General features: G+C 41.4%; 1 pseudogene; it reads right to left on the reverse strand.

Annotated features, from left to right (window-relative positions):
* LOC145414566 (uncharacterized) overlaps nt 1-10,792 on the reverse strand; it is a 132,977-nt pseudogene extending 122,185 nt beyond the window's left edge.
* Between the last annotated feature and the right edge of the window lie 2,009 nt (nt 10,793-12,801).

Below are 12,801 nucleotides of genomic sequence, written 5' to 3' on the forward strand. Positions count from 1 at the left end.
TTCTCTATGAATTTTCGATGTATCTCACCAAAAGCGAAAGTTTTAGCAAAAAACAAAAAAAAGGGTAGAAAAATGGTCGGGATTGGAGGGTACCAGTGGTCAAAAAGTGGTCGAGACGGGGCGGGTTAAAATTGAAAGTTTGAAATGTTTTGTTCCTAACCTTTAATTTTTTTCGAATACATGGGAAACCCATTTGGGCAAAATTTTTAATAATTTTGAAAGATTTAGAGGCTGCACACGTATATTGCTCGCATAAGACATTTTAGTTGATTTTTTCCGGTAACTGGCAACCACGCATTACTGAAACCTCAACATGCTGTATCACCATACCACACTTGAGTTAATAATAACAGTAGCTACCCAGACACTTACGGGAGAGGTTGTAAGGAAGGGTGTACGGTACCTTGTGACTGCATGCTTTTGGATTTTATATTTTCTTGCTTATATTGTACAAATAAATTCCATGTGAATGCTCAAAGCATGAGGGCTTTATGGGACACACAATGTAAATACTGAGTTTGTTTTGCTGAATGATTACTTTTATTAACTTAATTCGTATTTGGAACTGATCATACCTTGATTTGTTGTTTTCTTTATTTCATAGTCAATTACACATGTCTATTTATTTCAGAATACTTACTGAAATTTAATGAAGTCCATCAGTGACTGACCATGACAACTAGATCTAGGGACTATCTGTGCAAACCGTATGACAAAACTGAAGGAGAAACGCTACCTTCTAAGGGACAAGCTCTTTAATTCTCTTTGCACTTTCACATTAAAGAGGGTAAGACAGTAAGGGAAACTGCCACTACAGTGATCACACGTGTAAAAGACTTTTGGGAGAAAGCTAGAATCCAATGACTGGCAAAGATAATGCAAATACTAAAGTAAAGAAGTTGTACAAGAAGTATCAGAGTATAAAGAAAGGGAAAAAACAGATCAGCCTCACAGATACAAACTGAGAAGGACTTTGAGACATAAATGCCAAACTTGTTTGACATAGCCACCACTGATGCCCTCACAATAATGACACAGCAAGAAGACCGAGAATTCCTAATTGTTCAACGAGGACCAGGCCGTAGAGGAACAATGGCGCCAACTGATAGGAACCAGGCTGGAAAAAAAAACGATCTTTGAAGAGGAAGATTAAGAAAGACGAACGGAAAAGGCAATGGTAGAAGGAAACTGCGGGCGGAGCATCTTCAAGCATGGTGCAGTTGGAGTGATCTTCCAGCAGTACCACAGATGAATCTGAAAATGAACAGAAAGGTTCTCCTGATGCTGTAGCAGGAAGTTGTAAGTCCAAACGTCGCAGGGACACACAAAACAAAATATCTCCATCTCTTTCAATGGCTCTTGACAGGACTAAAATATCAAGACAGGGCTGCTACTATTGTTTTAACAGAAACAATGCACTCAATAGGCCAACAGCCTGAAGAATTTAACATCAACTGCACATCTATTCAATGCATGAGTCAGAAACACAGGAAACTTGTTGCAGAAATACTGAAGGCTGAGTTTCATGTTGATGTCCCACTTATTGTGCACTGGGATGGAAAGCTCCTCAGGGATTTAACAACCAAGCAATATATTGATCGTCTACCTATTCCAATTACTGATAATGGGGTTTCCCAGCTCCTGGAGGTTGCCCGGCTAGAAAAGGGGACAGGATCAGAACAAGCCAAGGCAGTAGTAGCTGCTTTAAATGAATGAGATTTGAAAGTAATGGTTATAGGATTGTTATCTGATACCACTGCAGCTAACCTGGATGAAAGTCAGATGCATGTATTCTCATCGAACAGTAGCTTCAGGAAGAACTTTTGTATTTGGGACGTCGCCACCATGTAATGGAACTTCTTGCTGAAATTGTATTTACTGTACTTAGGAGTACTGTACTAGCAAATGGCCAGATGTCTTGCTTTTTAAGAGTTTTCAAAATCAGTGGGAGTCCATTAACAAAAATTCTTACGTGACAGTTGCTGATTACAAGGATACAGCTGATATCAATGACTCTGAGCTAGTGGCATGGGCTAAGAAGTCACTAGTAGAGCGACAAAACCTCTGTGATGACTATCAGAAATTCGTAGAGCTACTGTATCATTGATTTTCTTGGGAGTCGTTCCACCACGTGGGATTCACTTAATGGCAAAAGGTCCTGTGCACAGTGCAAGGAGGATGTCCAAAGTAATATGCTCACTCAAGATTTGGTTATTTCATTGTCACTTTAAGCTAACAGTCAGGGAAAAGAATGGTCTTTGTCAGATGTGTATCTTTGCAGTCAAGGTATACCTCAAAGCATGGATTGAAGCTCCTTTGCCTGCATCAGCACCAAGACAATGACATCAACCTTTTGAAAGCCCTTGATGACTATGCCTGTGTCAACACTGCTTTATCAAAAGCTGTTCTAGCCAAGCTCTCATCATGCCTGTGGAACCTGTCAGAGGAGCTGGTGGTGTTTGCATTTTTTGATCCCTCAGTGTCCTCACCAGCAAAGATGCTTATGGCAAGACGGGAATGCAAGGGGACAGAAGATGCTCCTAAGCGACAGGCAATCAGTCCAGCAACTGTTAAGCAGTTTCAGCTTTCTGATTTTGTGACCAAAAGGTCCCTTTCTTTCTTTGAAGAGCTTCATCTCTCAACTGACTTCCTAAACCAGAATCCAGACAATAGGCTAGCTAGAAAGGATTATGGAGAGGCTCTTGTGGTTGTCAATAGCCTCACTGTTACAAATGACCATTCAGAGTGTGGAGTTGCTCTCACTGAAGAGTACAATCGTCTACTGACAGGTGACGAACAGCAAACCCAGTTTCTGCTTCAAGCAGTGATAGAACATCGTTAAAAGTTTCCCGTCGCCAGAAAATCAACGCATATCAGGCAACAATGAGTGGATAGCAACCATGATACCCCGGTCTTTTAATGGCTAATACTCCCTTATTAAGGGAGGGGGGACCCAAGTGCTTGCATTTTAAGTCACTTAAGTTCACTTACTTTTTCTTAAGAAATTATCCAAATTTGCAATAACTATAACTTTAAGGTCACAGTGCAACCCCTAAAATTTGATGTATCAAAGATATATTTTTCATGGAGAACGTTTAGCTCAATACGAAAAACAAATTAGAGATTAGGAATAGAACATAATTTTTTTTTCCCTATGGTACCTAAGAACCACCCTTATATATATATATATATATATATATATATATATATATATATATATAGCTTAAATATCAAGACCAACTTGCCTACACACAGGCTCCTACGCTCCTCATGGGACAAAGTAGGACTGGATGATGGATGGATGGATATATAAATATCTGGTACAGTGGCAGAGTGTGCTTCTCGCATGCTGGTGGACGCGGGTTTGCCTCCTGCCAGAGTTGTAAAAACTTTGGGATGCGTTCACTGTCACTGACTACTTTGACAGACATAAGAGGTGCTGTGGTTGAACTATTGTCTCATACTAGCCCTTTCGCCCACGATGATGCGCTTGTTGTCATTTGGAAGTTTCTGCGACTATACGCAAAGACACGTTTGTCGTCATAAATGCATAAAAACTTACATCAAAGAAAAAGTTTTTGGCCGATCGGTGTCATTTTTGGACTCGTCATAGTTCCCGCGCATCTCGTCAAAAGTAATGACTTGACAAGCTTGGGGCCCGGGATGTGCGGCACCCCAGCCAGGTTGATTAGTTCCGCATCAGCTGTCGAGAGAGAAGGTAGCACGCGGCTGGGCATTTAAAACCCTTAAAGGCATTCGTTTCTGAACCTGTCTTGTATGACACACGTTGAGTGTAACCAACTCTTTTTTTGAAAAATCAAAACACATGGTTGTAATCAATTTTTATTGGATTTCTGGCCATGAAAAGAAACAACAACTCTTCTACTTTACTGTGATATACTTACTTTAGTAATTATTGAAAAATAAAAATGTTTTATGGGTGACTAAAGGAACCTAACAAAAATTGCCTTTTTTTTTGACGTAACTGAATAAAAAATTAATTACTCGGCCCGTATGAGAATTTAAGATCTGAGATTATATATGCTGCTTCTCAGGTCCCGTGGCCGTATCCTGTAAGTGGCTCACACTTCTGGCTCATGAGGGTCACTGTGGGAAGACACCCTGAAAAGGGCTAAAAAAAAAAAAAAAAAAAAAAAAAAAGGGAAATTTTCACTATACAAATTTTTTATGACGTTATGGTTCCCTGTATATACACCCTAATGACTTTGTAAATTTCGTTTGACACTAAACTATGATTTTAAGACCCAAATGATGAGGACTGATACTTTATATGACGATAATATGACGATAATATAAGACACAATGTTTAGTTTTCTTTTACTGACCTACATCCCCTCACAATCGGTACACAGGGTTTAGCTGTGGCTGAGACACACTGAGAGGTCACACTTGATGCACTGGTGTTCACAAGAGTCTCTAGTTCTATGTCTGACAGCAGTGTCTTTCCCTTTCCTTTTCCTTTGTCCTTTGCCTTCGATATATTCTTTATATTCACTTTAGTCTTCACTTTAGTCTTTTGTTCCACTTTTATCTTAGTCTTTATATAATATTACTTATAATCAGCAAAAAAAATAAAAAAAAAAAATAGGAAAAACCCAATAAAATATTATAGTACATAAAGTATAATATAAAGTGTAATATATGTATTATATATATAGTATTTCTATAATATATAATGTAAATAATATATATAATATATAATAACATAAGATACATAACAAAAAAACGGTCATACACATATATTTCCAAAAAAATAATGGCACACTCCTATAGTAGTTTTACTTGTAGAGCATACGCTAAGTCCTAAAATAGTGTGTCGTGCACAGGATACGATGAGTCTGATGGACTAAAAACGCAAATAAATCCCACAATGGGAAAACAAGAGGGAGCACACTTACTTCACACAATAGGCCTAGGCAAACACTTCACATACCTGGACGGCCTGGCCAGCATCTTCAAAGGAAGACAAGGTACCACATGTTTTACAAAAACAAAATCCCAAAATGGTGAAGAAATGCACTTAAGGGTTAAATCTTACTCTATTTACCCCATCCCACTATATTCCACTATACCAGTAGTGCTTGTGTTTACTTTTTGGGCACTGTTGTGATTAGATCTGGTGTTTGCAATAGGGAATTAGGTTTTTGTGAATCATTCATGGCCGTTATTCTGCCGTTGGCCCAACGAAAATTGTGGTAGGCCTACCCTGTTTATCGGTGGTTCCCAACAACTACACTCCCTCTACCCTGCACACAATGTGAGTATTCAACAATTGAATAATTGTGACAGTGAATCAGGTGAATATAGTGTGCAATAGCCAGTGAGGCAAGACATGGTGAAAGGTTTATCTGAGGGAGGCGGGAAACCGCCTGATGACACGGCAATGTCTTGAAGGGAATATTTGCCAAGGTGTTGATGAAGTCTTTGTTTTATGCTATTCTATGGTGGATAGTGTTATTGTACAATAGATAGGAGTATAGTGCAGCGAGTATATGTGATGAAATATTGGCTAGGACAGGAGTCACGTACGCCTGGCCATGGCATGCAGTCTTCAGGAGCGGATAAAATACAGGAGGTTTATAGGGATATTTGATTATATCATATTGTCATATTTATTCCGTATGCTTTCTGTTTGAAATAAAGCATGAGTGTTATTGATATGTTTATCATATGCTTGTGTGGATGAACGTAAACACTGCACCACGTGCTCATCGGAAAATATCGTCTGCGATACCTTAGGTATCGCAGAAGTGACATACAGAGCACGATCAGGTACTGTTGGGGTGAAATATCATGTATGTCTCATAAAATGATGGATTTGATTATGTGTATTGTGAAATAAAATCGTAAACACTGCAATGTCTTCTTGTAGGGGAAACATCATCTGCTACACCTTAGCGGACAGGTAAGGGCCATGTACCTGTACTTGTTGTGGTGTAATATACTGTTTACCTCATATATTGATAGATTTGGTTGTTTCATGTGAAAAGACAGTGAAAAAGTGAGTCACATGCTCATAAGGAAGATGTGTGTCGTACAGTACACACGAACTAGCACAAAGGTAGCGAAATGCAATGCGAGGTTTGGAACACATGCATTTACATATATGTTTTTTTTTTTAATAGGTGAAATCTACTGTGTTTCCCTTGACATATTTCGCTATGTTTTATGTGAAAAGACAGTGAAAAAGTGAGCCACGTCCTTGTAGAGAAGAGTGTGTTTTGTACACCTGAGCCTGCACAAAGGTAGCGAAATGCAACGCGAGGTTTGGAACACGTGAGTTAATATATATATATATATATATATATATATATATATATATATATATATATAGATAGATATAGATATATATATATATATATATTATTGGTGAAATCTACTGTATTTCCCATGTACTGATATATTTGGCTATGTTTTTATGTGAAATGACAGTGAAAAAGTGAGCCACGTGCTCGTAATGAAGACTGATTCTTACACCTGAGCCGTAATGAAGACTGATTCTTACACCTGAGCTAGCACAAAGGCAGCGAAATGCAGTGAGATTTGGAACACGTGCATTTACATGTATGTTTTTTTTTTCTTGGTGAAATCTACTATGTTTCCCATGTGCTGATACATTTGGCTGTGTTTTATGTGAAAAGACAGTGAAAAAGTAAGCCACGTCCTCGTAAGGAAGAGTGTGTGTCGTACACCTGAGCTAGCACATAGGTAGCGAAATGCAATGCGAGGTTTGGAACACGTGCATTTACATATATATGTTTTTTTTTTCTTGGTGAAATCTACTGTGTTTCCCATGTACTGATATATTTGGCTATGTTTTATGTGTAACAACAGTGAAAGACTGGCTTACTGCAGCGTGTTCTCGTAAGGGAAACACTGTCTGCTACACCTTAGCGCACAGGTAATGGCCTATGGAACACTTCCATTTACGTGTTACTAGTGAAATTTACTGTGTAGCTCATAAAAATAATAGATTTGGTTATGTGTAATGTCCAAAGAAAATGAAAGGGGTAACCACGTGCTACTGGCCCCTACATGTGTGCTAAGTCAGGTGTAGGAGACGATGTTTTCCAAGGACATACACGTATATCATGAACCCTTGCGTTGTGCCAGTGTTGAGCCAAGTTCTTGGCTGGCTGTGAATAACATATCTTGACTCCTTTATTTCAGCTCACACTTCCACCATAGCACTGGACTGCCACAGGGTCCGCAATCCCTCAGACAGCAATTTATTCTCTAGTTGGCTTGCAACGACAGCAGTCTTGCAGAAATGAGACGCGGGTTGGCACCACACAAGTGGCATCAGATCCTCGAGGAGGTAGAGTCGGAAAGCGACATTGAGAGCGACCGTTCTGGGATGGAAGAGGTTGAGCTGATGCCATCTGATCAGCATGTGAAGCTGCCCTGCCGCCTTCCTCTGAGGGAGACCACACAACCATCATTGGCCGGCTTCACCAGACAACCCTTCCCACCTCTAGGACCTCCCGGTCCCACTGCTTTCTTTGTTGGTTCCCAATCTCCAGGCCCCTCTGCCCCCCTTGGCAAGCCAGTGTCACCGGAAGCCGGGCCATCGTTCGTTGTGATGGCCTCTCCATCCGCTTCTGCTGTGCAGGATGCTACAGTGACATCCTCACCTGCCAGGCTGAGGAAACTGGTGTCCCTAGAGCCCTCAGTCTCGTCTTCCTCCTCGTCCGAGGCGTCCCCTCCTAGACGAGGGTGGTCTGCTACCTGGAAACTTGGGACATCCAAGGGATCAGACGACAGGCTGAACAGTGTCGACTGGCCGACCCACTGCCACCGCCGCCACCTCCGCTGAAGAGGATCCTGGGTGGAGCAGTGGCCCATTCACATCGAACCACGGGCCGTTCAATGGCTCCCCTGGGATAAAGGTGGATGTTCCAACAACTCCCCTGCAGTTTTTCCAGCTCTTCTTCATGCAGGAATTGTTGTCATACCTCATCATGGAGATCAACCGGTATGCCACATTCCTGGGGACTCAGCTGGATGCCTGGTTCTCCTGCAATGAAGAGGAGATGGCCAAGTGCCTGGGTCTATACCTTTTCATGGGGGTCGTGCATATGCCGATCATCATGCACTACTGGAGGAGCTCCAACTTGCACAACTACCCTAGGGTCCGGTGGGCGACGAGTAGAAGGAGCTTCAGTGCCATCCTGAAACACTTCCACTCCTTCAGCATGCTCGCCACTCCCCAGGACAACCAAGATCAGCCCATTCACATTCATATGGTCATGGAGTACCTCCTTCAGCGGTTCCAGTCAGCGCACCTACCCAAGGAGCAGCTCAGCCTGGATGAGGGCTCTCTGGGGTAGAAGGGCCAGCTGTCCTTCCGCATCTACAACCCCCAGAAGCCCAACAAGTGCGCCATTGAGATGTACACTCGCAATCCCTAATCTCTGACCCGCCTCAGAGGCAGGGAGAATGGACTCAGGGGTCTTTGTATCTGACATGTCATGAGCTGCAACGTACAAACGAACACACCGAGCATGGAGCAGGGGAGGTTCGAAGTTCGAACAGCTTTGATTCACCATGTGGGTAGGATGTTGGTATAACTGTTACTGTCTTTCCATAGTAGTTTATCATAAATGTTTCTTATTGATGATATTATACAAAATTTCACAGCATTAATCACTTGACTTTATATTTACTCTTATGATCATACCAAGTTAAGTCATTGATCAAAACAATGATTACAGTAGTGTTATGCGACATTGTTTTTGTATAATATGACTATTACTAGATTATTTTAACTAATACTATAACTATATACTCATACAAAATGGCAATTCTTTTCACAACCCTTTAGTGTGCTAACGTTATTTATTAGGACTCATTCAGTGAGATGCAAACCCTGGTCACCGTGTGTTTATCCCTCACTTGTTATCCGACTTAATACCACATCTATTATTAGCAGTCCCAGACCTCCATCGACCACTACCAGCAAACTTCTTGTGTTTACATTGTTTTTTCTGTCGGGCACAACCCGTTAGTGTGAAAGGGTTCATCAATTCTCCTTAAAGTGTTAGGACTTTCCGTTTCAAATGTTGCTTTGTTAATATTTCGCAAGATTAAACTGATTTACAAGTTAAGAAGGGAAAAAAGTTCACAATCTTATCTCACTTAATCATATTTATAATGCCTCTCATTGACAGGCAAGATGAAATGGGTGTAGGACATCCACACACAACTTAAATACACTGACTCTTATACTGAAGCATTTCGGGCTATGTGTCGATTAGTTCTGAGGATGACAACGTATTGCCAGCCACTCAACTTTACTTTCTCAGCTGTCCCTCCTTCCCTACTGAGTTTTTTTCCTTCATACGAGATTTAAGTAGGCTGCAATTTTAACAGAACTTAAATTTCAAACCATTCATCTTAGTTTTGGAATATAAGCTCACACGTGGATTCATAATCCAAGCCGAGGATTTAATGGCATTATCAACACATTGACCGTTCATTTTAGGGTTTTCCTCTTTTTATTTCAGATTAGTTTGGGTGACAAAATGTGTCAAGCATGGTGAATAACAGTTTATTGAATGTAATTAGAGAAATATAGAGCACACAAAATTTTCAAACGAAAAAAGGCAAAATAGCTATCACTGTCAACCTTTACAAAACCTTATGTAATAGTAACCACAACAGAAATTCATACATTTTCATCATTTCGTGTCTCCTATATTAAAGGTTTCTAATACCTGGTCCAACCTCCCTCAGCCTCAATAACCTCTTGTAGTCTTCTTGGAATAGAATCAACAAGTTTGCTACAGAGGTCCACCCTCCGCCGGATCCCCTCCCATACTTCCCTGGTCTTTCTCTCCACTGCTTCCTTCGTCTTCTGCTCTACCTCCCACTCCTGAACCATCAGTGCCCATAGCTTTTCTATTGGGTTGCAGTCGCACCCCTTGGATGGCCAGTCAATTAAAACAATTTCTGGGTGTGCATTAAACCAACTGCTGACTGCATGACTTGTGTGGATGGGTGACCTGTCCTGAACAAAGTATATAGGCTGGGATTCAGGAATAGCGTAGGCTCGCACATAAGGTAGGAAGGAGGTCTCTAGAATGTTTATGTATTGCTGGGAATCCAGGTTACCTTCAATGGTGACCAGTTCACCTGGTCCACCCCACCACATCCAGCCATGAACGGAAACTGCCACTCTCCCGCTTCTCGTCCTTTCTGCAATGTTTATGGGAGAAAATCTGGTATTTCTCAACCTCCAGCAGTGGCGACCTTGAGCAGACACAGACAAGAAACACTTTTCATCACTAAAGATCACCGATTTCCAGAATTCTCCGCCTACCCTGGCATAAGTCTGAGCAAACCTCAGCCGACCTTGTTTGTTTGCTTCAGTCAACGTCTCCTTTCGGGCAGGGATATGACAGCGCAACCCTGCCTCCGACAGCCGTCGCCTGGTAGTTACTACGTGACAAGGTAGCTCTACTTCTCTCGTCAGGGTGACTGCCGTTATCTTAGGGTTTCTCTCTACTTCCCTTTGCAGCCTTTCGTCGTCCTCATTGGTGGTAACACGTGGTCTCCCTGGTCGAGGTCTGGTTAACACGTGACCCTCTGCCTCATATCTCCTTAACCACAGTCACACTGTCGCTCTTGAGATGCCCATTAACCGACTTATCTCCCTTATTCCCTTCCCTGCTGCGTGATAACCTACTATCAAAGTTCTATTCATTATGACCTCTGGCCGATTGGCCCGTGTCCTTGCTGCCCGGGCACGACCACGTGGCCTGGCTTCCATACCTAGAAATAAACGACTAAATTAATACCTAGTAATTGTTTACCAGATCTAATACACATTCCGTATTAAACTTAAATAACAGTCATCCAAACAATGTTACCAAACAATATACAAACCTTGAACTAATTCTCTGCCTCAGAATATAAATTTGTTTCCCCCTTCAGGATTAAAACATTCATGCTTAAAAAAACTTGACTTTTTCCTTTTTGGCCACTATAATTACCATGCACAAACACTGTAGTATTACGCAACGTTCTACACAATTTTTTAATGCTCAACTTTAGCTGCACTGTCAATTGGAGAATGATTACCATAAAAGGTCAAGTGGGGCCAAACTTTCATGACAGGCCCAGGGGGATGTTTGTTGCTCACATTGGAGTCCAATATCAGTCCATGGGCCCCAAGGTGTAATATTTGTTGTCTTTTTATAAATATTTCATGTGCATGCGCAGCCTGCACAATCTAGGAGAGAGCGCCCGGAGGGCGCTTAGTTGGCTAGTAGAACTAACAATGATTCAAGTCAGTCTCGACGTCTACCATGCAACAACTCAGAGATACGAATGGGCAAAGGAAGTAGGTAGTGGAGGGGAGGATATGAACACCAGTGGAGCACACAGATAATACTTAAATAGTCTATGTAGCCAATCCATAGTCTTTTACACAGTAACATCGAGTTATCAAATACAAATTTTTACCAACTCACTGATAGAGGCAGGCAGGCAGGCAAAAGGCAGGCAGGCAGGCAAGCAGACAGTCAGGGATAAAATGCAGGTTGGCAGACAAGCTGGAACGTGACCACAAAGGAAAGAAATGATTGTGTAATTTTCGTTATTCTATTACCGAGCAACAAAAAGGGACAGCCATACACACATCAGAGATACGAATGGGCAAAGGAAGTAGTTAGGGGAGGGGAGGATATGAACAACAGTGGAGCACACAGATATTACTTAACAAATAGTGTATGTGGGCAATCCATAGCCTATTGCACAGCAACATCGAGTTATGAAATAAAATTTCTTTACCAACTCACTGATAAAGGCAGGCAGGCAGAAGGAGGGCAGGCAGGCAGGAAAGCAGAAGGCAGGCAAAAGGCAGGCAGGCAGGCAGGAAAGCAGAAGGCAGGCAAAAGGCACGCAGGCAGGCAGGAAAGCAGAAGGCAGGCAAAAGGCACGCAGGCAGGCAGGAAAGCAGAAGGCAGGCAAAAGGCACGCAGGCAGGCAGAAGACATAAAATGCAGTTTGGCAGACAAGCTGGAACGTGACCACATAGTTAACGAAGTGAATGTGTAATTTTCGTTAATTTATTGGTAAATGACACCATACGTAATATTTTTCCATTATTATTTTACATTAGCTACACGAGTAAGATGAGTGAGTTGTTACTGTCTGTTTCATCTCATCTGACTAACGGTATTGGGGTATTTTGTAAAATGGAAAACATTGCATTGCAAGTTCACCTCGTATTTCTGCCTATATTATAACAATATTCATGCCATTTCCATTCACTAAATATTAGAATACTTTTTAAGAGTAGTATGAAGGCAGATATCTATTCATCTAAGTAAAATGGGGAGACACAAATGACTGGAATGTTGATGCTCGTTACGTTTGAAGATAGTTGAGTTTGATTTGGATTGTTCTTTCTTGTGTGTGTGTTGTATCGTCGACGCAGATGACCATGATTTGGATATATGAAATAATAAGATTTTTCTTTTCATCCTAGAATAATACAATTAAATTAATGAAGTGTTAATTTAAATGTTTATACCAACAAGTCAACGAACTGGCAATTCGATGGTGCCGTATCTCCACTCGTTGATCAGACGAGATGAAACAAAGTATAGAACTTACCATTACACGAGCTGAGTGTAGACTGAAGTCCGACTATCCTTGAGTGGTGAGATCAACTCCGGATCCATCTGTGTTTCTTTAACTCAAAATATGTTTGCCTACCGTGTCCAGGAAAGCAGATATTCAGGGACCTGGAGGGCATCTAAAGTTGTGTGTGGA

This window comes from Coenobita brevimanus, chromosome 100 (genome assembly GCF_032717465.1).
Source record: "Coenobita brevimanus isolate Jiangsu-jjx chromosome 100, ASM3271746v2, whole genome shotgun sequence".
NCBI classification, from domain to species: domain Eukaryota; kingdom Metazoa; phylum Arthropoda; class Malacostraca; order Decapoda; family Coenobitidae; genus Coenobita; species Coenobita brevimanus.